Here is a 23,239-nt window from a genome sequence, read left to right as displayed (position 1 = left end):
ACATCAGCATCGACTGAACGCTGTCCACGCAGAAGAAAGTGTTAGAATGTGCAATGCCTGTTTGAAATGGAATGAGGGAACATATCCACAAGATTACTTGCCAAATATGATATATGACTTGGAGATATGTCAGGTAGCGGCAGTTTGAAGGAACAGAATAATCACTTCAGAGAACATTTCCATGTACAAAAATAGTTAATGTTAAAAGTGCCAATTCAATTACCATTTCATGACATAAATATACCTTTACGAACACAACTTTTTGACACCAGTCATGTAACGAATTATTATGGAGGTCACAAAATGTGCTTGGTTTTTAAAGGAGTATTTTAAACTGAAAATCTGAGATCAAGGGAGGGAGTTTAGCGAAGAGGCTGCACAGTTTATGGCTTTGGCAGCGAGAAGTTGTGGGTAGTCTTTGTGAAAATATGGAAAAGTTAAAACCGAGAATAATGAGGTGCACGGATTTGAGGTAATGCAGATATCATGAAGGGTGTTTTAAAACTTTAATTCTTTGAATATGGGCATCTTTGGCTTTGTTGGCATTTCTTGACAAGCCCTAATTGCCCATGGAGACGGCTGGTGGACTTTAACGACCGAGGCAGAGGTGGTTATCAAAAGATTTGAATAGAATTACGTCAGTTTTTAAAATGTTTTATCGGGTTTCTGGGTGCGTTAGACGTGGTGCGAATACTGGTTTGCCTTTGGGACTTGGTCGTGGAGGTGGTATTACATTTTCCTGCAGAACTTTGTCAGTCGGCCACGAGACGGCTGTTCACGGCCAACAGAATCATTGCTTCATTAATGTCTGCAACTGGATTCTGCAGCGAGACAGCTGACGTAGTACCGGAGCAAAACAGCAGAATTGGCCGAGCATGAGCCCGGAATGTGGTCGTGACAGCGATGGATGATTGAACTGGTGAGATGTAATATAACCATCGAGGTGCGGCAGCAGCAGTCAGCAGGGGGTCAGCTGGAAGAAAAATGTGCATCTTTGCACAACGTGGGAACGTATGACCACGGCGAGGAAGTACGAACACTTTTGCAAAAAGCCCAACTTGGAGAGTTTGCAGCTTATGGCTTAAAAAAAACTGTAATGTATTTTTTTTTTCAAATTTATTTATTTTCTCAACTTTTATATTGATAAAGCATATGTTTCTTCTCCAAGTTCTGCTACAAAGATTTGGTGATGGACACTTTTTCTGAAGATGCTGCTTTGTGGGGGCATTGCCCACTTCCCTCTCATAGCCTGTACCTAAGAATTCGGTATATCTGAAGGAATCCCAGAAGTGTGCAAACAGGACCTTTACCCCCAAGAGGAAACGAGCAAGAGCAATTCTGATATCCTAATATTCTTGATTTACCTCAGACTAATGCATCGGGCAGCACGGTGGCACAGTTGTTAGCACTGCTGCCTCACTGCGCCAGGGACCCGGGTTCAATTCCCGCCTCAGGCCACTGACTGTGTGGAGTTTGTGTGGGTTTCCTCCGGGTGCTCCGGTTTCCTCCCACAGTCCAAAAATGTGCAGATTAGGTGAATTGGCCATGCTAAATTGTCCGTAGTGTTAGGTTAGGGGTAGGTGTAGGGGTATGGGTGGGTTGCGCTTCGGCGGGGCGGTGTGGACTTGTTGGCCCGAAGGGCCTGCTTCCACATTGTAAGTCATCTAATCTAATCTAATCTAATCTAACCTACATAAATCTGAACACTAAGGACAATTTAGCTTTGCCAACTCACCTACCCTGCACATCTTGGGACTGTCGGAGGACCCTGGAGCGCCCAGAAAAACAAATCCATGCAGCACAGTGCAAATGTGCATAGTCCACACAGATAATTGCCAGAGGATTAAGTTGAATCTGGGTCCTCAGCACTGTGAGAAAGCAGTGATGATCGATGACCCAGCGAACCTAACAACTCCCTCGCGCTGTCACTCACACTTACAGAGAGCGAGGTTCTATCTTTCCCTTATTTCATGTTTAGTCATGGACCCCTCTCCAACCCTGTGCCACCAGTCCACCCTTTGCTTACTGTTGACAGTGTCACAACACCATGTCATTGGGCAGCGTGCTGGAGCAAGAGCAAAGTTGATTATGAACATGCTCGCCACAAGTTATCTCCAGACAGAAATGTTGGCCTCTCCCATCACAGACAGCGAGTGAACTTTGAAGGGGAGGGCAGTGTACCAACCTATATACAGGTTTGGAGGTTGCATGATTGGTCTGTGCAGGACTGTAGCCCCAAACAAGTGGTTTTATCGACCGTGATTGAAGCCGCAGAGAGCCTCAGGCTTCTTCGTACCAACAGGGCCATACAACGGCCATTATCCTTGAATCAGCTTGTCTTGGTTTCGTTTGGGTTATCGCTTAACTGTTTGTTATTCTGTCTTTGGGTGTGCATGGGGCTGAAATCAAATGTTATTCAGTTAATTCATTGCTGTCGAGTGTGGTGTTGCAAAAGTACAGCTGGTCAAGCAGAATCTGAGGAACAGGGGAATTGACGTTTTGAGCAAAAACCCTTCACCGGGAATGAGGCTTCTGAGTCAAGACAGGAGTAAGATAATTGGAAGGAGGTGGGTACGGTCTTGGGAGCTGAGAGTGTGATAGTTGGATGAATTTGGGGATGATGAGATAGCTCAGAGAGGATGGTGGAGTGGATAATTGAGAAGGAAGCTCGACGTTGGAGGACAGGTCATGAGGGAGTTTCCGAGTTCGAAGTTTAGATTTGGGATAATGTGGGGGGGGGGGGAGGGGAAATGAGGAAATTGTTGAAATTCACTTTAATCCCGTGAGGTTGGATTATCCTAAGGTGGAAGATGAGGCGTTCTCCCAACAAGTGTGCAGTGGTTGTGAATTGGCAATGGAAGAGGCCCAGAACCTTCAAGTCCTTGGCCGATTGGGAGGGGTTGTTTAAGGGGTCAGTGGTGGGATGTGTTGGTGCGGGAATTCTGCACGTAGGTGGCCTGTCTCCCCAATGTAGAGGAGACCATATCGGGAGTAACATATACAGTAAATCACATGTTTGAAGTGTAGGTAAATCTCTGACAATTATGGAAAGCTTTTTTTGTGCCTTGGACATAGGTAATGGGGCGGTGTGGGCTCAGGATTTCCAATTCCTGCGGTGGCAGGGAAAGGTGATGTTCGGGGTATGTTGGTTGGTGGTGGGAAGTGATGAAGTGTTTGCGTGGGGAAGCATGCGCTGATCTCGAATTTGCCATGTGATGCGGCACAGCCACGGAGAGAACGTGCAATCTCCACACAAACAGTCGCTAGAGACTGGAATCCGACCTGGGACCCTGGTGCTCCGTGGCAGCCGTGCTGACCAATGAGCTGCAGTGTCACACATTTGCTCACTAACTTAGCGCCTTTTGCCCTCTACAGCAACTATCTCCATAGAATCACCACTCTCTGATTGAAGGTATTTCTCCTCGTCTCATTTCCAAATTGTTATCGCTTCACTTTGACTCTTTACTCTCAGTTTCTGGTGTGTCATAGTGGTTGAATCATCTTCTCCGCATTGGCTCTGCACAGGCCTCTCATCATTCTGTAAATTTCAATCACATCGACTCATTGACTCAGACATAATTGAAACAGACCGCTGTTGCAAACAGTCCATGCTACCAGTTACGAACCTTACGTAGATCCAACTGCGTGGACTGGCTCCACATCTCTCCGAACATTTCCTAATTATGCACTTAACCACTTGTCTTTTAAACGTTGTAATTTTATCCAAATTCACTGCTTCATTTGCACAGGAGACATAGCATGTAAATTAAAACAAAGTGCACCTCATGTCTTTTTATAAAATTTCTCCTCTCACCTTAAAAATATGTCCACACGTACAGAAATCACCCAAAGAAGGAAAGCACAATTGTTGATGAGCTAATCTGTACCCCTCACGATTTCAAAGACTTTTATAGGGTAAACATCAACCTCCTATGCTGCTTTGAAAGAAGCCCCAGCCTGTCAAACCTCCCTGACAGCTCAATTCCTTCATTCCAACATACTGGTAAATCTCTTCTGAACGGTCTCCAGCTTAATATTCTTTTTAGTATGACAGGGGACACAGAACTAGACAGAGTACTCCAGAAGAGACCTTACCAACATCTCATACAAGCTCCTCATGGCCTCCCAACTCTAACACACACAGAAAAGAGAAATGATGGAAACATTCTAACAGCATTTTTAACGGAACTGTCGATATGTGGCACGACTTTCAAAGTCAATTTCGTGATCTATTCACGTGTATATTATGTAGCATTATTCAATTGTAATTGTGCATTAGCTACATCAGTTTATAATTCAAAATGCAGCACCTTGCATTTATCTAAGTTAAACTCTCTCTGCCATTCATTTGGTCATATACCTGCATGATCAATGTCTCTTTTAATCTTAGATAACCTTAGATTACCTTCTTCTCTATCTACTGTATCACGATGGAGAGTTATGGAGTCGCGGAGCACAGAAAGAGGTCGTTTGGTGCAAAATGGTTCATACTGATGATAATGCCAGTCCACATTAACCACGTTTCTCTGCACTTTGCCCATATCATTGTCATCATTTGCTATCCATGTATTTGTCCAAACGCCTTGTAAATTTTCTTTGTGTATACACAAAAACATCTGCTGTCATCTCATTATATGCATATCCCTCATGTTGGTGTCAACCACAAACTGACGATCCCTACCTTCCATATTGACATCTAAAACATTTACATAAGTCACAAACAAAACAGCCAGTACTGATCCGCGTGGAACACTGCTGGCCACAAGCCTCCAGTCTGACAAACAAACTTCCAAAACCTCACTCATTCTCTTGTTGTTAATTGAATTTTCCATACAATTGGCAGGCTCACTGTGAACCACATGTGATCTAACTTTACTCATTAGTCTTCCATGCGGAATCTGGTCAAACGCTTTCCAAAAGCCTAAATAAGCAATGTCTATTGGTCTTGCCTCAGCAATCCTATTGAATACTTGATCAAAAATTCAAACAAGTTTGTGAGATCCAGTTTGCACCTCACGAATCCATGCTGATGACGCCCTATAGTTTCTGGCCTCTGCAAATGCTGTCTTCCAAAACCATCTCTAAAAACCTGCGAACCAGAAATTTCAAACTCACAAGTCTGTCAGTCCCAGTCTTTTCCTTGTATCCGTTCTTCAACAACGTTCATCACTGTCCAGTCATTTGGAATCTTACTCAAATTTAGAGATGACACAATTATTTCCGGAAGGAGTCCTGCAATTTCCACGCTTATTTCCCAGAATGCTTTGGGATAAATTTCCAACACAGGGTAAACCTCTATGCTAATTGAAACCAGCGACATAGAAAGTTATTTAACCCGTGCTGTAATCCGTGAATATTCGAGAGGCAAAGTGTAGCCAAATGGTCACGATTTAAAAGGTAATTTACCAACTTTATTCTTTACGTCTAACAGAGAATATGAAAATTAACAACTATGTACAACTACTTTCTCTTAAAACCAAATTTACCTTCCAATCCACAATGATATTCCGAATAAAAAATCCCTAATGACGATTAAAAAAAAAATTACTATTCACAACCACTTAGCATTGCCATGCCTCCTTTTGTGTATTTTTCGGTGTAGATGTTCTGCCACATTCTCCAGGTAGGTACATGTTTTGGGATGTTTTGAGCTGGATGTCTTTGACTAGCTGTTCAAAACATCCTGTTTTATTCCCCAAATAACCGAATTGTTTCATTGGCTTTAAAATTATCAAAATGCTAAGTTCAAACCTGATTTTGCTTTGGGTTCTTGATTCATAATTTTACCTGATGACAATCCAACTCTGCTGGCTGTTTCGAAGAAATGTCACATTGTTACCTTGTTCAGAACAAGTTGTGCCATCGCCTTGCAAGCTTTTCAACTCTTTTCTTCACAACACTTTCATAAAAGTACACGAGAATAGGGTCTGGAGATTTGTCCGTTTTACATTTTCTGATATCTCCAATTATTTTCCTGTAATATGAGGTGTTTATCACGATGTATTTCCATGATTTCTGTAGCCTACTTAAGTCCAACATATCGTTGGTGATCAGGTTTCCCAAACTGAACTATTCCATCTTGTTTGCATTTGGTCTTAATCGCTCTAAACACTTTCTATTCATATAAATGTCCCAATGTCTTTCAAATAATGTAATCGCACCTCTAGCCAGTTGCTCTAGCAGTTGGTTCCACATGCAAACCATCCTCTGTGTGAAGAGTATGCCTTGTCGTTCCGTGTAACGGGTACAAGTTCAGGACTTCTGTAACCAATGGAAAAAGACCTTTGCTTTTCACCTTACCGAGAGCATTCCTGACTTTATGAATCTCTATAAAGTCGTCCTTCAACCTCCGATGCTGCAGTCCAACAAGTCAAAGCCTGTACAGTCTCCCCTTAACAATCCACTCCTGGGAACATGTAGACTCTTTGATGCATGAAGCCACACAGATTCGAATGCAATCCGACCACAATAAACAGCACCTAATCTCAATTTCTTTGATGCCTCGTCAAATAGTTTAAGAAATGGAATCGTCCTCTCCATGCATGGAGTGTAAACATTGGGTCTCGCTTTCTCCACAGTAAAAACTGACGTGAAAAATCAGTTTAATGTCTCTTCCATCTGCTCAGCTCAAACGCAACGTCAAACTCCTTGATCTTTAAGGTTCCATTTCTCGAGTGGTTCTCTTGCGACACAAGTACTTGTAGACCTTGTTTGGATTATCTTCAGCCCAGTTGGATTAGATTATTTCATACCCCCTCTTAGACTTCCTGGTCTGCATCTTATTGAAGTCCCTACTAGAAATTAATTTCAACCCAGTTGTCAGTTTGATATTTGATATTGTTTCGTTTTGACCAGACCCAGAACACATTTACTCATCCATGGTCACCTCTGGTGAGTGTCCAGCCTAACAACTTCAGCTCAGGTTTACATCTAACTCTGTCTTAGGGATAGTGCTAGTCTGTCATTAAAGTTGGAATAACAGAGCATTAGAAATGCATTGCAGAATAAAGTTGATTCAGTACAGCTTTGTGTAGAAGAAATCAGATCGAACATTTTTAGAAGTATTTTTAAATCGTAACAAACACGATACATTATTGGAAATGCAGTAAATGGAAAATATCTGAATTTCTAACATTATTCAGAACGGTGTTTTATATGAACCACTTCACAAGTATAGAAGAATGAACCCACACAGTTGATAGTATGTATTAATCGTGGATTAGGGGATGAATTCAGAGGAGAGTTAATGAGGACCTTTTCATGATGGTAAATTGTAACTACCAGATTCCCATAGCCAACAATAATGGTGTCACAACGGTTGACAACATATACTAATCACCCGTATAGCAGACGTTAATGACTGTTGTTCAGTTTTGAGATTACACAAAATAGATGGGGATGCAAGTAGTGAGAGTGACACAGCTACATCGTGGACGGACAGAATCAAGATAAACTTGTGGACAAGAACTCAGCAGCATTTTACGTGGAAAAAAAAATTATGCATTTTGGCAGGAAGAATTACAGAGATGAATATTAAGTGGGGAAATTGACTGCACAAAGCTTCAGCGTACAGATGATTTTGTTTCCTTGTACATGAAATATGAAAAGCTCGCGTCCAGTTTCAGCAGGTATTCGGGATGTCAAATAATCTCTTTCATTTATTTTAATGGACTGAGGACATGTTATTTTCAAAGTATACATGGCATTAGTCAGATCGCAGCTGGATTAATGTGAACAGTTTTCGTCCCCCTATTTGAGAAAAAGCATTTCAGGGAATATTAACACAAATCATCCTGGATATGGGAGGATATTCTCGGGAGATGAGATTGAGAAGATTGCTCCTGTAATCATTTGAGTCTAGAAGAATGAAACAAGATTTTGGTGAGATATATTAGATACTGAGCGGTATGATCGGATCATTTCTGGGAGAATGATTCGCCTTGTTTAAGAATCAAAGACCAGAGAACATAATCTCAGAGTAAGTAGTCACCGATTTAAGAGAGTTTTGGAGCAATTTCGTACTCCTCGAGCCGACTGATAATGTGTAAATATTTACTGGAGACAGCTCTAGAAATTGCCTGCTCAGTGTATCCAAGACTGGGAGAAACAGATGTTAAACACCAAGAGATTCAAAGGTTAGGTGATATTGCAGGAATGTGAATCTGAGGATTAACAGATCAGCCAAAATCTCACTGAATGTTGAGAGCAGACTGTGTACGTTGAATTGCCGACTTCTTCTCTTGCATTTTATTGTCTTTTTATCTGGAATTTCAATGCCTCTGTGTTTCATTTATCAATTAATTTATCGGGCAATATTAGAAGATTTACAGTGCGAAGTCTTAAAACCAAATATCACTTTAGCATCTGATGGTGTTGTCCAGTTGATTGTGGCCTGAATATGATTCACTTTTGAATATGGAAAGGAAAAGCATCATTCACAGTGTGGAGGAACTGTATACGTGTTGTTCCTGTGGACAAGGCTTCAGCAGATAATCTGCCTTGTCAGAACATAAATACAGTTGGACTATGAAGAGGCCATTCGTCTGTTTCGAGTGTGGGACAGAATTCACTTAATCCACCCCACTGTTGGAACAACAGCAAGTACACACGGAGGAAAGTCTTTTACATGCCCTAAATGTGGGAAGCGCCTAAAAATCTCTGAGGATTTGTTGACACATCAACGTGTTGACACTGATGAGAAACGTCAGTTACTCTCAAAATTGGCCTGGATTCATGTGGTTAATTGGACTCACTGTGCACCCGCCATCTCACTTTGGGGAGTGGCTGTTCATCTGCACGAGTGTGGGAAGAGATTTGATGTGAAACCCAACCTACGGAAATAACAGCAAGTGCATAAGTGAAGAATGTGTCTGTTTTTTACTGTGTTTCGTACCGTGCCAACATCTCAACAATAAGTTTTGGTTTGAATTCCAGCTTTTGTGGAGATGTGCCAAAGAATTTCACTGTTTTTTAATTAATGATCGAATGACGCCCATTGTGACTTCCTTCTGATGAAGTTAATAATTTCCATCAGACACGATATGTATTCCATGTTCCTCCTGTTCTATGGCAATTCATTTAAAATAAATTCTTAAAACATCTGAGAAGTGCCTAATTTTCTCCAAATTATCCTGACAGGAATTGATTGTGTGATTGAGAAGTCTCAAATGGTGCTGAATAATATGCTGTCAGGTGTGACATTTTGGCGCAATGGTAATCACTGCTTTCTCACAGGGCCACAGCCCTTGCTTCAATTGCAGCCTTGGTCATATTGTGTGTGGCGTTAGCACAATCTCCCCATGTCTGTGCGGTTTCCAATCCACGGCCCAAAGACGTGCAGGTTACGTGGATGTACCATCGCTAAATTTTCCAGGGAAGTCTGAATTAGATAGTTAACCATGAGAAATGCAGGTTTACAGGAGGATGGTGGGGGAAATTTCCCTGTGGCATCCTGTTTAGAAGGTAGGTATGGACGTGTTAGGTAGATCGGCCTGTTTCCATACTTCAGGGATTCCATGTTTCTGTGAATCAAATGTGCACCCCACTCTCACATCCAAGAGGCATATCATATACAAATCCAATCCGTCTCATTTGAGTGTTCGTTGATATGGATGGGTTGCTTTTGATTCATGTAACATTTGGCCATTCTAATTCCGTGATTGAGTCACTTATTGGTGTCAGGACATGAGTCGAAGTAGTCAAATTAAAAATGCCCCCGGTCAGTTAATTTTAATCACATCCACAAACGTGTCTCTCATGCACTCCTATTTTTTCACTTTGAAACAGCAACTGAGGCAAAGATAATCAGGACAGGAGATAAACTCACTTCGAATATGATGTCACTGCCAGTGGAATCAGAATTCTATACTCCCCTGTTTTTCTCTCCCTTCGTGAATTTGTCGTGTGATGCTGTTTGGGACTTTTATGATGGAGCCACAAATAATATTTTGGACATGAAGGTGAATTCTGCCTTTGTATTCTGCTCCACGGTGGCGCAGTGGTAAGCACTGCTGTCTCACAGCACAAGGGTTCAATTCACCATCTCAGGCTACTGTCTGTGTGGATTTTGCAAATTCTCCCCGTGTCTGCATGGGTTTCCTCCGGGTGCTCCGGTTTCCTCCCACAGTCCAAAAATGTACAGGTTAGGTGAATTAGCCATGCTAAACTGCCCGTAGTGTTATGAAAAGCGATAAAATTTCAGGGGATGGGTCTAGATGGGTTGCTCTTCGGAGGGTCGTTCTGCACTTGTTGAGACAAAGGGCGTGTTTCCATAGTGTAAGTAATCTAATCGAATGTATTATGCATAAGGCTAGTACATCATTAATTTTACATAAGCTTTGGGCACTGTGCATGTAACATTTCCGTTTTATGCGCACACGCAGCTTATTCTTTATGTCATTCAATGCAATAGTCAAATCTGAAGACATTTTTTTCATCTGCAGGATGGACACAGACTCTTTCGTTAAGTTTGCTTGAAAGAGGTAGAGCGATGAGAATAAAGGTTGCATTAAATTCTACAGTTAAACATTGCGTAGAAGATCAATTTTCTCGTTCTCATCCCTAGGTTGAGTTGGAAGCAAATTAATAGAAGAAACAATCACCGTTCTGAATATTGTTTTAAAAAGTGACGTCATGTTGAAATAATGCATTGGGGAGAAAATAAAATGTTGTGTGCACTTGATAGACAAACAGAAATGCAGAGTTAATGCACAATATGAACAAGAATCTAGTGTTAGTTTTCGAAGTAAGAGAAATCTTTTCTTAATTTTCAAAGGAAATCAGACCACAGATTTCCTGAATAGTGATATTTGATTGTCCATCAATTTCACTTTTCCAAATACAGGTTTTTCTTTGCCACTAATGCTTTTTCAGCCACACTTCCTCCTCGCCTTCCTACTCTTTCCATTAACACCTCTTCCCTTGCATTACACAGTTTGCTGCTTCAGACGCTTCCACTGACCATCTCCCTTAACACTTCCTGTACTGTATGTCACTCCACTTCCCCGATTACTCCCACTTTCCGTGACGATCTCTTTCGCTTTTTGATCTCAACTAGATGCTGAAAGTTGCTGATTTCTGTGCGACTGCAGATCATCAATGAATGATGAATTTGGAACGATCAATTTCCAACATGTACAGAAAATAATATGTTTCGAACTATCTGCTGCACCATGAACTGAATGGCTTTGATCTATACTGATACAAACTGGAGATCTTTTCGCCCCTCTTTCACAAAGCTTAACCAAAGAGACTTATTACCAATAGGACAGAAATCTTCGGACAGATTTAAAAGTCCGTGCCCAATTTACTTTTGAAAATTTTGAGGACATTACTAAAGGTAACAGTCTTCTCATCTTTTGCTCTTTATTCTTTCAATGAATCTTCCAGTGTAATTTGATGTGAGATAAGAGTGAACTTCCATCGAAACAGGACTTGATGGCAGGTGGCATGAAGGACCCTGACCAAATTATGACAAATCCGAATTAGAGAATATTCTGTACAAGTAATGGGAATAGTGAATAAAAACAATCTCTGCAAGTTATCTTCCAAGTTACATGGCATTCTGTCTCGGGACTAATTTGTTGATAATTCACTATCAGTTGTTAAAAACATCTTGAAAAGTCCCTCACAACAGCTGTGTGCGTATGTGCATCACTTGGAGAGAAGAGATTCATTCAGATGGCTCTCTGTCATCTTCTGCAGAATGATTCAGTTTGTGAAATACAATCTTCCGATGCAAGTGCGTTCAAAACTGATGAATGAATATGTCCTGTATAAATATGCAAAGATATTTCATGTTTCATAAAGTTTGAGAGCTTGCTAGACCCCAGTGACATCAGGACACGACGTGACATTGAGGTAATGATCGGGGATTTTACTTCAATCGATTACTTTCAGAGGGTTGATTATGCAACATCATGGCCACTGATTTCTACAGTTTCATGGCGAGTCATGACAGTCCATGACGTTATCGATATTGAGATTTTTTTTCAAAGACAATTCTTTTTAAATTTTACATTCAAAAATTGCAAGCAAATACTTGAGAGTCTACTCAAATGGCAGCTTCACCATCTCCTTTCAGGTCAGATATATATCCAGTCCAAAACAAAAAAAAAGACAGTTGAAAGTGCAGGAAAACTTTAGCACATCTGTCAGCATCTGAGCAGCGAGAAACAGAATTTACGTTTTGAGACCTATATGAGGTTTTCAGAACAGAGTCACATCACACACAATATGCCAATTCTGTGTCGCTCTTCGATCCTGACTCATCTCATGAATTTCGCCACCATTTTCTATTTGCATTTCAGATTTCCATGTTCCCCAGTATTCCTTGTCACAGGAACGCAGTTGTGAGCGTGGCACGGTGGCACGGTGGCTCAAGGGTGAGCGCTGCTGTCTTACAGCATTACGGGCCTTGGTAATATTGCACCCTTAGTCCAGAGCCTGTATTGAGCTTTCACATTCTTCCCTTGTTTGTAAGTGCTTCCTTAGGCTACTCCCGATTCCTCCCACAGTCCAAACATGCAATATGTAAAGTAATTTACCATGTTAAATTGCTCATCTGTAGCTACTTGAGTTGGCTGTGGGAGTTACAGGAACAGTGGAGGTGGCAGGATCGCCATAGCAGATACAAGGATAGGGTAGCAGGTGCTTCTGGGTGCAGTGCTCTTCAGAGGTCCGTGTAGGTTCGATGTGCCGAATATCTCATTGTTACAATTTAGGATTTCACGTGAAAATTACAACAAAGCTGTCAGTTACTGAGACCATCACCTCTGCACCAGCTCGGAATGAGATATTTCTTGACTGTTGTTGTTCTGTATTCTCACATGGCTCTGCGCGTTGTGTTCTCTGTGTCTGTTTTTCTAATTCCGAATATCCTATGCATATATGCTCAACCTTATCGATCTGGATATTCTGTGATTAAAGTTTATACATAACGTACTCTTCTCTCCTACTAAACTTAGTTTGTTGGGTTCACATTGCGTTACATTCTATCTGGCAAAAAGAGGGATGATGACTGGGGCAATATCTCCACAGTAACTGTTCGCATTACTTTCTGTCTCCAAGTTAATGGTATATCCACTCTGTCCCTGACACATGAATCCACAGTTTTTAATGAGCAAGGTCTTTGTACGTGCCAAGTTTGACTTGGGTCTGAAGTCATGAAAAGTCAATTAGTCTTTTACAACGACAAATACAGCAATAAGATGCTTGTAATGTTTTATTTAAAGTATCCTGACCAGAAATGTGTGTTCACATTCCAACGTAGCCTTCTGATGGCAGTGAGAGGCACGTCCAGACAAATCCAAGCTTCTTCTGTAATGCCAGGGCAACTCTGTCGTTTTACAATCTTTTGGTTGGCATTTGCTGCAGCGGAGGAGAGAGCAGCACAGAAACAACAACTTGATTGTGTAATTTTTCTGGAGGCAAGCGGTTGCAGAATTGTAAATGTACAACATTCTGAATCATATAGCCCACGAAAAGAAATCATCCATCATTTCCCCTCACCACTAACTTCGCTAGAGCAATCGTGTTTGGAGATTAAATCAATAGTTAATGATGTTGACATCCAATCCAGTCCAAATGTTAATGTGAGCTGGAAGTTCTGTAGTGAAGGGGTTAACTGGAACTGTTTGTTCAGAGACTGTGATTGATGTCAGTCTACGTGGATCCTAACTGTGTCACTGGAGGGTTTCTCTCTCCGATAAGTAAGAGGCTTCTTTCAATGTGTTATGCCATTGTAGCAAGAGATGCATTCACTCCGTCACTAACAGATTTCAGCAGCTCCATAGACAGGGCAAGGAGAAATCGGAATCTGAGAACAATGGACTGGAATGATCCAAAACTCGATCAGAATCTGAGAACAATGGACTGGAATGTTACAATGACGCACAGGCGTGTATCCGAAGGTCTTTACTGGTTCAAATGGACGAAGTCAGATTTACCAAGACAGATACTATGTGTACTCATGATTATTCAGGGAGGTTATTATCCAGTTCTCGCTATTATTGGTATTCCTGGTAAGTCCCTCTAATTCTGCTCATTTATTAATTACAGAAACCATGTCGAAATTCTTTTTTGTGTGTGTTGTATATCTGGTAAATATATAAACTATTGCATCTAGTTTCATTAAAAACTCCATTCGTTATCTGTATATTTCAGAACCTTTCCTCACAAATATCTAAGAACAAGACAGCAAGCACCGTTTTTGTCCTGAACTGAATTATATCTTGAATTATCTTCCATCAACAAACCTGTCCACTACCTGTTTCATAATACCCCGAATCTCCAACTCTGCATCAGTGCGGTTGATGAATAAACCATTATCTAAACCAAGGTTAAGATCACACTTTACATATCCAGTTCTCTTCTGGTCACTGATCCAGTTACACATATTTCAATCATAAACTTGCTCTTGTCTCCAAATTTACTTCATAATGGGGACAATGTGTCAGAGTAGGAAAGTTGCTGGATGGATAATTCTGAGACACAGGTCATTGCACCAAAGACACTGTTTGAAATCCTACCACAGCTGGTAGCGGAACATAAATTCAAATAATAAGAACGGAAATTAAAAAAAAACCAATTTCACGAACTGTAACCATAAAATGAGCAGCATTTTGTCCAATAACCTATCCGTTTTACTGTTATCCTTTGGTAATGAAATATAACATGTTACCGAGTTTGGATTAAGAGTGATTCATATCCATAACAATGTGCTTGGTTCTATATTGCCTTGCAGAACGGCCACAGTCAATGGAAATAAGTGATGGTTATCAAATGCTGCCCTTGTCAGCGATGCTGAAATCCCATAAAATAACAATATAAAGGGTAAATAAAACAATGAAAGATACTGGAGATCTGAAACAGAAAGAAACGGAGTGCTGAGGAAACGGGACAGATTTGGCAGCCTTGGTTGACATTTAAACAGGGTTTTGAGTACAGTGATCACGGGTCAGGTCTGAAGGGAGCTGGGAATTAGTGTAATGTGTGTTGGTGGAGTGATATAATATATGAAGAAATAGAGAGAAACGAAAAGGAATCAGCAAAGGAATTGTCAATAATCATCTGGGATGGAATTAAAATATGAGATTAATATCACTGATTTTCCACCTTTTCCCATATTCCTGAGTATCATGCCCAGGTCAGTATATGTCCCTGTTTAAAGTGAAGTTAAGTTTCCTCTGTTTCTATTCCGTGAGTGCGGTCATCTTCTTTTATTCACTAATGGTTCATCAGTGTTATTTCTGAGTCAGTATGTGTTTCCCTTTTGCAGTTGCCCTTGATAAGGTATTGGTGAGCTGCCTTCGTGAACTTCTGCAGGCTGCCAGTGCTTAGTCAGGAATGCAAACTAATGAGAGGATGGCATTTTAACACTGAGCGGGTGTATCATGTACGTGAAGCTTTGACTTGTTCCTGTTATTGGAAAGTCAGAGGAAGTTCGCTGGATGGTAACCTTGGATTTGTGTTGTCAGCTGCACTGATTGTTCAGGGAGATCTGAGGATCTTGTGTCCCCACAATGGACAAGGTATAGACACTGCATTTGCAAATTGTCTGGGTCAGCAGAGACCGCACAGGGCGGGCCAAGACACTCGACTATCACTTTTGCAACTTCCCAATGTAGTGTCTTATCCAGGTCCGAAGTGTGAAGCCAGTTTATTTCAACAATGAAGAGGTCACAGATCTTTGTAACTTCATTCAGCACATCCTGTAGTTTCATACCAGTGAGAAAACTGTACTGACAATTCCAAACAAATGTTTTGATTCCAGAACATTCCGGATATGTGGGGGTGATATATCCAAAATGCCACATTGTCAGCCTCTCACATATTCGCTACGTGACCGAGGTCATCTCTGTTCTCGGTAAGAATGCTTCTGTCTGACAGAAAATCTTTTGGAAATGCGGTGTAGGTTTGCTCGCTGAGCTGCAGGTTTGGTATCCAGACTTTCATAACCTGGCGAGGTAACATCATCAGTGGGGACCTCCAAGTGAAGCGAAGCTCTTGTCTCCGGCTTTCTATTTATATGTTTGTCCTGGATGGGGTTCCTGGTGTTTGTGGTGATGTCACTTCCTGTTCTTTATCTGCGTGGTTGATAGATGGTATCTAGGTCTATGTGTTTGTTTATGGCGTTGCGGTTGGAGTACCAGGCCTCTAGGAATTCTGTGGCATGTCTTCGCTTCGCCTGTCCCAGGATAGATGTGTTGTCCCAGTTGAAATTGTGTCTTTTTTATCCGTGTGTAGGGCCACCAGGGAGAGAGTGTCGTGACATTGTGTGGCTTGCTGTTGTTCATGGATCCCAGTGGCTCACCTTGTTCCCGTTTGTCCTAAGTAGTGTTTGTGGCAGTCCTTGCATGGAATTTTGTAGATGACGTTGGTTTTGTCCATGGGTTGTACTTGGTCTGTAAACTCTGTTAGTTTTTGTTTGAGTGTGTTTGTGGGTTTGTGTGCTATTAGGATTCCGAGAGGTCTTCGTCGTCTGGCTGTCATTTCTGAGACTTCTTTGATGTATGGTAAGGTGCTTAGGGTTTCTGGCTGTGTTCAACCTGCTTGCCGTGGTTTGTTCCTGAGGAATATGCGGACGGTATTTTGTAGTATCTGTTCTTCTTGAATACGTTGTATAGGTGTTTCTCCTCTGTTTTCCGAAGTTTGTCTGTGCTGCAGTGTGAGGTGGCTCGTTGAAATAGTGTTCTGACACAGCTCCTTCTGTGTGTGTTGGGATGTTTGCTGGTGCAGTTAAGTATTTGGTCAGTGTTTGTCGGTTTTCTGTACACGCAGGTTTGTAGTTCTCCGTTGTCCATTCTTTCGACTGTGACGTCCAGGAATGCGAGTTTGTTGTCGGTTTCTTCCTTCTTGGTGAACGTTATGCCTGTGAGGGAGTTGTGGATAATGCTACATGTCTCTTTTATCTTGTTTCGTTTTGTGATGACAAAGGTGTCATCCACCTATCGGACCTAAATTTTTAGTTTGATAGTTTTTCGGGCTGTTTGTTCTGAGTCTTTTGGAAAAGTTAGAGAACAGGTTGACTGGCGAAAGTGAGGAACTTAAAACATCTAGAATGATGAATGTTTATGTATTGGAAAAGTTCATGGTAGTGAAGGTTGGTAAGCTGCTGGACAAGACGAGTGATGAATTTAGATGGCTACATAGATAGTGTTGGAGAATTGAGCTTTTGGGATCTGTTCGAGACACCATTGGTCAATGGCCTCCTTCTGCACTGTCAATTCCTTAAGTGAGGAGTGAGGAAAATGTTCATCAAAACTCTTTAGATGATGGTAAAGAATCCAACAGAATGCAAATAACCTGTCTGAACGCAAAGTGGAAAAACAGAGAAACAAAAGATCGATAACTTGACGTCGGGTATGAGAAAATATTCGCATTTTTTTGTCATTAACGATAACCAGACTCTCGGTGAATAATGATATGATTTAGCAGAGTCAGCCGAGATTCATGACAGGGAAATTAATTTTGATAAAAATACTGGAGTTTATGAAGAATGTTAGTTGTGACATCGACGAATGAGAAGCGATGGGAGTATTGGATGTTCATCTGAGAAGATATTCACACATGGTTGTGCACAGGTGAGTGACGAAAGTAACAGTGTAGCGTAAGGGAGAATATTCTAAATGAACTGAGAATTGAATGCTGGAGAGAATACTGAGAGCAGGGCTCTGTTCTGTTCTGAAGATTACTACTCATTGGTATCTCATGTATGAGTCGTTGAAACACCACGATTCACAACGCAAATAAGTGATTTGCACATCGAATGATGTGCGCATCGTATACAGTCCTTTTCATTTTGTGTTTCTTAGAATGTGAAAAGTCGGGATACACTTTTTTCGAAACGGACCTTGATGTCCTTGGTCATAAGTCACTAACAGAATTCGTACAGGCCGTCTATGAATCACGACAGCGAATTGTATGTTACCCTTCATTACAAAATGAATCGAGGTAGGAGTAAAGCTGGAGAGAGTTCTTGAAGCAGTATTTGGGGTATTCTGGACAGAGGTTCGCTCCTTTATAAGCAAAAATCTCCACGTCACAGAGACAGTGCAAAGGATTTTCACCAGATTAATCACTGGGTTGATGAAACTATGAGTAGAGTGTGAAGGAAATAAGTGTTCAATTTGTAGCACGCTGACAGAATAAGAGGTGATTGTATTAAATGTTGAAGATTACGGACTAACACTCTTTATGTCGAGTGAAAGATATTGATGGCATAAGAAATTGTATTTTCGCGATGATACCTTGCCTGATAGTTTATGTATCTCTGTGGGCCCCCCATATTAAGCGAGACAGAGCTCCAGGCTCTGAATAAACTCTCACTATCTCAATGTGCAGTTAGTTTGTGACCCTGCACTGAACACCATAGAACATAGAACAGATCAGAACAGGGCTTTCAGCCCAAGATGTTGTGCCGACCAGTGATCCTCATGTATCCACCCTCAAATTTCTGAGACAATATGCATGGCCAGGACTCTCTTAAATGTCCCCAATGACCCTGCCTCCACAACTGCTGCTGGCAACGCATTCCATGCTTTCACAACTCTGTGTAAAAACCCACCTCTAACATCCCCTGAATACTTTCCTGCATCCAGCTGAAAACTATGACCCCCCGTGTTAGCCATTTCTGCCATGGGAAATAGTCTCTGGCTATCGACTCTATAAATGCCTCTCATTATCTTGTATACATGAATTAGGTCCCCTCTTCTCCTCCTTTTCTCCAATTAAAAACGTCGGAACTCAGTCAACCTCTCCACATAAGATAAGCCCTTCAGTCCAGGCAGCATCCTGGTAAACCTCCTCTGAACCCGCTCCAAAGCATCCATATCTTTCTTATAATAGGGCGACCAGAACTGGATGCAGTATTCCAAGTGCAGTCTAATCAAAGTTTTGGACAGCTCCAACAAGATCTCACGGCTCTTAAACTCAATCGCCCTGTTAATGAAAGGCAAAATACCATATGCTTTCTTAACAACCCGGTTCACTTGGGTGGCCATTTTAAGGGATCTATGCACCTGCACCTCAAGATCCCTCTGTTCCTCCACACAGCCAAGAATCTTACACTTAATACTGTACTCAGCTTTCAAATTCGACTTTCAAAATGCATCACCTCGCATTTGTCTCGATTGACCTCCATCTGCCACCTCTCCGCCCATCTCTGCATCCTGTCAATGTCCCGCTGTCAACGACACCTTCAACCTTTGTGTCATTTCCAAAATTGCTGACGCATCATTCAATCCCATCATCCAAGTCATTAATAAAAATTACAAACAGTAGAGGCTCAAGGACAGAACCCTGTGGAATACCAGTCACCACAGACTTCCAGGCAGAATATTTTCCTTCTACTAACAATCGTTGTCTTCTGTTGGCCAGCCAATTCTGTATCCAGACAGCTATGTTCATGTTGTTCATAATTGTGTCAGCAAGCATAATGTCTTATTCCTGAAAGACGTAGCAAGTTCCACCGGCTTCCGACCTCCAAATAGAACACTAGCCTGTCTTATTGGAGATGGAAGATGCCTTCTTGAGACACGGCACAAAACAAGCACTGTCCTTCCTCACCGTCAGCAAACCACTATAAAATAGCACGTGTGTACCATTAACACTGCAGCCAGGCGGAACAACGTGGAGCAGTCTGTCCGTCCAGGGTCTGCTTGTTGGTTTGTCATGTTGGGGCGTTGATATCAACCTCCTTTTTGAGGGCCTGAGAGACTGAAGCCTCCTTCAATTGAAGAAGCTCAAGGACATGATTCTGCGACCGCTGGTTCTTGTTTAACAGCTCAACATTTTGACGAGTTTCTTTCTCTTCCTGTTTAAACAACAGGCGGGAGAGAATGGGTTATCCCTTTTATCTAATACTGGGAGGGTGGGGGGATCTCATTAGCTTAATAATATTCCTATAAATCAATTTTGAGCTGCTCAATAAGTCAATAAGTTCCTCACTTTTTCTGGGGAAATATGCACTGTCTCGCAGTACTGTAACGTGCATTGTACCCACACTTTAAAAGCACAAGCCCGAATGCTGTCCGAATCTTGCCGAACATGAGCATACGCCACTTCAGGAGATGAGGTGAGCACATTGTTATGAACATTGTGTAATCTTCAGTGGTTATCCGCACTTCTGATCTTATGATGGGCGTAAAATATTGATGAAGCAGCTGAAGATGTTCGTGACGAGTAATCTACCTTGAGGATCGCCTGCGGTCTTGTCCCATGACAGAAATGTTAGATGTCCACGAACCCACAAACATTTTCTGAGTGCTCTGAGTCACTCCAACCAGTGGGGAGCTTCCTTCTGGTTGCCATTAAGTTCAATTTTCTTCGAGTTTCTTGAGACCAACCTCAGGTAAGTCTTGCTTGATGTGAGAACCTGACACTCTTCTCTTGTGTGCATATATTTTATTCATGTAAATAGGTCACGGTGTACAGGTGATAAGTGCTTCGTTCTGACAGAGAGTAGTCACTGTCGGGACATTTCCTCTTCAGAGTGTTCGGGGAGATCGATCACTGATATTTTGGAAGACAGGGTATCGATCGATGTTTGACATGTCAGGCAGTTCAGGAGTTGGGGCCGAGAGCAGATCAGTCATGCTCTGATTGAAGGGAAAGTTAGGAGCTGAGTGATCTCCACCTGCTTCTTATTTACTTTCATTCTGTTATTAGGGGTTTCATTGTTTTTTATTTTCTCAGAAGTCCTGTGAAGGAATTTTGCAGTCAGACAGACCGAACGATTTTACGAGTAATGTCTGGGTGCGGCATCAGGCATGTATTCATAGTGAACCTTGGTGAACAACATCGCTAATAAATGGAGACAGGGGAACTTCTACAGGAAGAAACAAAACAATGGGAATGTTTCACGAACTCCTCCTCAACCCTAAGAACGTTTTCCAAACCATGCTTTACTGTGAGCAGGGGCTGAATTTTCTCCCCGCTTTTTTTGTCTGTTCACCAGTTACAAGGAGAAAGTGGTCTTCAACAGCTCCTGTCTAACTATTTTGAGGAGCTGACTGAAATGTGGTGACGTAGAACTGAGGAGCAGGAGCTGTTCCATGCTCCACCTGGCACAAAAATTGTGGCTGATTAGATTGTGGCTTCACTTTCCCATCTGTGGTTCATTACCGTCGTGTTGCTTTTTCAAAACCTATTTAACTAACGCACAGCTTTGAATAAATGCCAACACACAGGTACCGCAGACATGTGGAGAAGGAAATTCCCATCAAACGGCCTTTTGAGAATTTCTCCTGATTCCTCTTCCAACTGTTGGTGGAGAGTCACTGTTTCCTTTTCTAGTCCCACTTCTCCATTGATCCCACCAAATTCCATATGCGACCAAATGTGTCTTGTGGCAGTTGACATAGGTCTCAGAATGGTTCAGGTTCAAGTCCTTAGTCCAAGAACTCCCCACCTACGTTCAGGACACCACCCACGCCCTCCACCTCCTCCATGATTTTCACTTCCCCGGCCCCCAACGCCTTATCTTCACGATGGGCGTCCAGTCCCTATACACCTCCATCCCCATCACGAAGTCCTCAAAGCTTCTTCCTTTCCCGCCAAACCAACCAGTACCCTTCCACTGACACACTCCTTCGACTGTCTGAACTGCTCCTCACTCTGAACAAATTCTCTATCCAATTCTCCCACTTCCTCCAAACCAAAGAAGTAGCCATGGGCACCCGCATGGGCCTCAGCTATGCCGCTTCTTCGTCGGGTATGTGGAAAGGTCCATCTTCCACAGCTGCACTGGCACCACCACCCCTCCTTTTCCTCCGCTACATCGATAACTGCATTGGCGCTACCTCCTGCTCCCATGAGGAGGTTGAACAGTTCATCCACTTTATTAACACCATCCACCCAGACCTCAAATTTACCTGGACCTTCTCAGACGCTTCCCTCCCCTTCCTCGACCTCTCCATTTCTGTCTCGGGCGACCGACTCAACACGGACATTTACGAGAAACCAACTGACTCCCACAGCTACATATATTACACCTCCTCCAACCCTGCCCCCTGTAAAAACGCCATCCCATATTCCCAATTCCTTTGTCTCCACCGCATCTGCTCCAGGGTGGACCAATTCCAATACTGAACAACACAGGAGGCCTCCTTCTTCAAAGACCGCAATTTCCTCTCAAACGATGCTCTCCACCGCATCCCATCCACATCCCTCTCCTCCGCAGTTGAACCCCGCCCCTCCAATCGCCACCAGGACAGAAGCCCACTGGTCCACTCCTACAACCCCACCAACCTCCAGGTACATCGTATCATCCTTCGTCATTACCGCCCTCTCCAAATAGACCCCACCATATATTTACTTCCCCTCTTCTATCTGCGATTCAGAAAGACCACACTCTCCGCGACTCCCTCATCAGGTCCACACCTCCCACCAAACCGACCTCCACTCCCGGCACCTTCCCCTGCAACTGCAAGAAATGAAAAACTTGCGCCAAAATCTCCCCCTCACTTCTCTCCAAGACCCCAAGTGATCCTTAAATATCCGGCACAAATTCACCTCCACATCCACACATATCATTTTCTGCATCCGCTGCACCCGATGTGGCCTCCTCTACATTGGGCACAGAGGCCGCCTACTTGAGGAAGATTTCACAGAACACCTCTGAGACACCCGCACCAATCAACCCAACCGCCCCGTGGCTGAACACTTTAACCCCCCTTCCACTCCGACAAGGACATGCAGGTCCTTGACCTCCTCCATCGTCGAACCATGGCCAAATAACGCCTGGAGGAAGAGCGCCTCATCTTCTGCCTAGGAACCCTCCAAACACAAGGGATGAATGCGGATTTCTCCAGCTTCCTCATTTCACCTCACCCCACCTTATCTCAGTCCCAACCCTCGGACTCAGCACCGCCTCCATGACCTGCAATCTTCTTCCCGACCACTCTGCTCCCACCCCCTCTCTGGCCTATCAGCCTCACATTAACTTCCTTTCACCTATCGAATTTCCAACGCCCCTCCCGCAAGTCCCTCCTCCCTACCGTTAATCTTAGCCTGCTTGGCACACCTTCCTCATTCCTGAAGAAGGACTTATGCCCGAAAGGATGATTCTCCTGCTCCTTGGATGCTGCCCGACCTGCTGCACTTTTCCAGCAACACATTTTTCAGCTCTGATCTCCAGCATCTCCAGTCCTCACTTTCTCCTTCAGGTTCAGTGTTATCAGTAAGACATGCAGATAATTATTTTTTTAAAAAAATAAGTTCTAAACCAAAGTTACTCGAG

Source organism: Chiloscyllium punctatum, chromosome 46 (genome assembly GCF_047496795.1).
Source record: "Chiloscyllium punctatum isolate Juve2018m chromosome 46, sChiPun1.3, whole genome shotgun sequence".
Classification (NCBI taxonomy): domain Eukaryota; kingdom Metazoa; phylum Chordata; class Chondrichthyes; order Orectolobiformes; family Hemiscylliidae; genus Chiloscyllium; species Chiloscyllium punctatum.
The sequence above is the reverse complement of the archived record's forward strand: the minus strand, read 5'-3'. Positions refer to the sequence as shown.